We start from the raw sequence: 3891 nt of genomic DNA, 5'->3' as shown, positions 1-3891 counted from the left end.
GTGAACCCTCGTAGTCCTCTCCGTGCGGGTTTCCACTGTCGCGTCGTTCCCTTCCTAGGCCTCGCCATCGTCCACCGCCATGGTGCTCTCCGCGCGGCATGGTCAACGTGGTCAAGGAACGACTTCCATCGGAAGAGTATTGTACGTGGAGAGGCTGACAGCTGGGTCCACGGCCACAACACAGTTTTTTGTGATTTGCCAAGTAAGTCGCTTTGTTAGGCCTGTTGGGCTGCAAATCTTTTAAGACAAGGAGAGCTTTCATTCGGTTGGCCGAGAAAATGGCCCATCAGTAATGAGAAATGGGCTGTACATTTTTAAAACACATCAAACCGGCAATTAGTTTCAAATATCTTTTTTTTCATTTCAAGATTTTAAATTACATTAATTTTTATGCGTGGAGAATTTGTTGGATTTTATATTGATATAAATTTATTTTTAAAATCAGGTTGAATGTGAGTCGAAATTTCGGGATTAAAAATAGTTCGAACCGCATCGAAATATGCAAAATTTCGTATAATTTTTTAACCATTGCCACAATATGGGCTGTAATGCTAACAAAAAGAATATGGGCTCCAAAAAACCTTAAGAATTAGCAAATGGGCTGTAAATTATTAGAAATAATGGCAGATGGGTTGTATGCTGTTTTTCACAGATTTGAGGCTTTCCTAAAAAAAAAGGTTGACGCATAAGCACTGACTATTGGATGTCCATCCAACGGCCGTCGTGCTTCTTCAATCTCTGCTATTCCTGCTCCAGCCGCTCAAACAAGGGCCGGCGGGACTGCCTGCTCCCTCCTCCTCGCGGCCGGCTGTGCTGCCGCGCAGGCCTCACCGCCTGACCGTACTCCCATCGCTGGCCTAGCCATCCCTTTACTCACCCACACCTGCTGTTATTCTCCGGCAATGGCAGATGAACCAGTAAACCCTCGTACAATCGTACTCCCTCCGCGTGGGAAACAACTGCCGAGTCTTCCCTGCCTCCGTGTCGTCCCCTTCCTAGGCCTCGCCGTCGTCCACCGCCCTGGTGCTCTCGGCGCGGCGTGGTCAACGTGGTCAAGTAACGACTTTCATCGGACGTGGACTGTACGTGGAGAGGCTGACAGCTGGGTCCACGGCTGCAGCAAGGAAGTGCCTCCTTATTACGCGGAAAATAATGATTCCTCCACCTGACAGCTGGGACCCACCGGACGGGCCACTGTATTTCGCCCCCTGACTGCTGGGACCCACCAGCTACATCTTCGCAGGCAAGGAAGTGCCTAACAGTCGGGACCCACCTGGTCGAAGCGTACGTAGCGTTGTCATTCTGGTCGCGAATGTGTACGTACATACTGGTCGATGTAGAGGCACGCACGTGTCGTAGTAGAAGCGCGCACGTAGCATGTACACGTACGTACAGCGGCCAGGGTGCAAGAAAGAAAATATGGCCACGTATGTGTACATATGAGCGGAGTCTCGAACGCCTACTCGCGCATACGTACAACCAGGGCTCGTGTACATTGCTGGGTCGGAACGGAGAAACAGTGCCGTCGTCGTGTTCATGGGGAGGCAACGGAATGCGTCGTGTTCATCGGGAGGGCTTGGACGGAACAGGCGATGGAAACGAAGCCTGGCGTACCGCAGAACGAAGGAAACAGCCTTGTGTTCGACCGGTCACGTTCGAAACGGGATCCTGTTCATCGGGAGGGGTCTGGCGTACTGCAAAACGGAGGAAACGGACCTCCTACGGTCTAAACGGGGGTCCTGTTGATCGGGTGGGGTGTGGCGTACCGCAAAACAGACGAAACAGACTTGTGTTGGAGCGCTATGGTCGAAACGGGGGTCCTGTTCATCGGGAGGGGTGTGGCGTACCGCAAAACGGGACTCCACGGGATACTGTTCATCTCCACCGTCGACCCCCTCCAGCCTCCACGAGCTACTGTTCATCCACCGTCGACCTCCTCTAGCCTCCACCTGCGACTGTTCATCCACGGGCTCCTGTTCATTCAGCCTCCATCGGGCGCTACTTCACCGGCTACTGTTCAACCAGCCCTCTCCACGGGCTCCTGTTCAACCACCCCTCCATGGGCTCCTGTTCAACCACCCCTCCACGGGCCACTGTTCATCCTGCCCTCCACCGTCTACTGTTCATCCTGCCCTCCACGGGGTGGTCCTGTTCATCCAGCCCTCCACGGGGTCCTGTTCAACCAGCCCCAACCGGCTCGATCGATCGGGGTCCTGTTCATCCAGAGCCAACACCACGGGGTCCTGTTCATCCACCTCCACCGGGAACTGTTCATCCAAACCCCCCTACAACGCTCACTGTTCATCCAGAGGCAGTATCTATCGGCTTCAGTTAGCAGCAGTAGCGAAGGAATCGCTCGATCGGGTTCAGTTAACAGCCATCGATCGATTGCTCGGGTTCAGTAACGCGTAGCCTGTAGTGCAATCGCTTGGGTTCAGTTAGAGCCCAACACTTCGCCCGGGTTCAGTTAGAGCCAACGCCTCGCACACACGCGCGTACGTGTACGAGAGAAACGCGCATCGCTCGGCCCCCGACCTCCCACCGTAACCGGGAACTCCCCGAAATTTTCCTCCCCCTTGCTTCTACCACGGTTTTTTCCGTCATGGACGGCCCAAAGAATGTGATGCAGCCGCGTCTCCGACCCGCCCAGGACGAAAATCCCATTTTCTGTCATGATTTTTTGTCATAAAAGTAGGAGCCCACCACATCTATGATGATACCGGGTTTTGTCATAATTATCGTCATAGAAGTGTCATATGTATGACAAATTTTTTTTCTCTCGGCCCAAAATGTCACGGATGTGTCTTTTTTTGTAGTGATAATCATAGGAACATGTATAAGTTATGGAGGAAGCAATAGCAACAAACTAAACGATCATTGTGCTAAGCTAACGGATGGGTTAAGTCAATCACATCGTTCTCTGATGATGTGATCCCGTTAATCAAATGACAACTCATGTCTATGGTTAGAAAACTTAACCATCTTTGATTCAACGAGCTAGTCAAGTAGAGGCATACTAGTGACACTTAAGTTTGTCTATGTATTCATACATATACTAAGTTTCCAGTCAATACAATTCTAACATTAATAATAAACATTTATCATGATATAAGGAAATAAATAGTAACTTTATTATTGCCTTTAGAGCATATTTCCTTCAGTATGGTCGTGATATCACCAAGTACATCGACCCACCGGTGCACGTATAGTATATGATGCCAAGTTCTAATGCAAGATATGCAGGTTCCAAGATTTGTAAGAATCAAATCATACTATCAAAAGAATGATTGTTTCGTAATATCTGAAGATATCATGTGTACAGTATTGCACATACTAAGTCATAAAACATACATTTTTTGTGAAACAGTCATCGGTCCTAAGGGCTAAGAAAATTTTATCATCTAGGTCTTATTAATTCACCAATTGCAGCAACAAAATAGTTACACCGCGTTCATGGATTGGGAACGCAATTGGGCGTGTCTTTGTCTCGCTTATAGCGACACAGAGATATGCCCTGTCTTCGGGAGCATCCTATGTGCGGTAGCCCGGTAGTATTAATTTACATATTTAGTTCGTCTCATCTTTTTCCTTTTTCCTTCATTTCACTATGTTTTAAGATATTCTAAATATATATATTCCAAAATATAATTTATTTCACCTACTTTAAAAACTAAAAAATGTTCCATGCAAATAAGACAAAACATTAACGCAGTGTAACTATTTTGTTGCCGCAATTGTAAAACAGTCATCAGTCCTAAGGGCTAAGACAAAAGATTAACGCAGTGTAACTATTTTATCGCCTACTATTTCACAATTCATTTATTAATTCTTTTGCCCTTACCAATATGATTTGTTGTTGAATCTGGGTCAACTACTCAACTGAGTTACTCC

This window comes from Triticum dicoccoides, chromosome 1A (assembly GCF_002162155.2).
Source record: "Triticum dicoccoides isolate Atlit2015 ecotype Zavitan chromosome 1A, WEW_v2.0, whole genome shotgun sequence".
Lineage (NCBI taxonomy): Eukaryota > Viridiplantae > Streptophyta > Magnoliopsida > Poales > Poaceae > Triticum > Triticum dicoccoides.
This window is presented reverse-complemented; position numbering follows the sequence as displayed.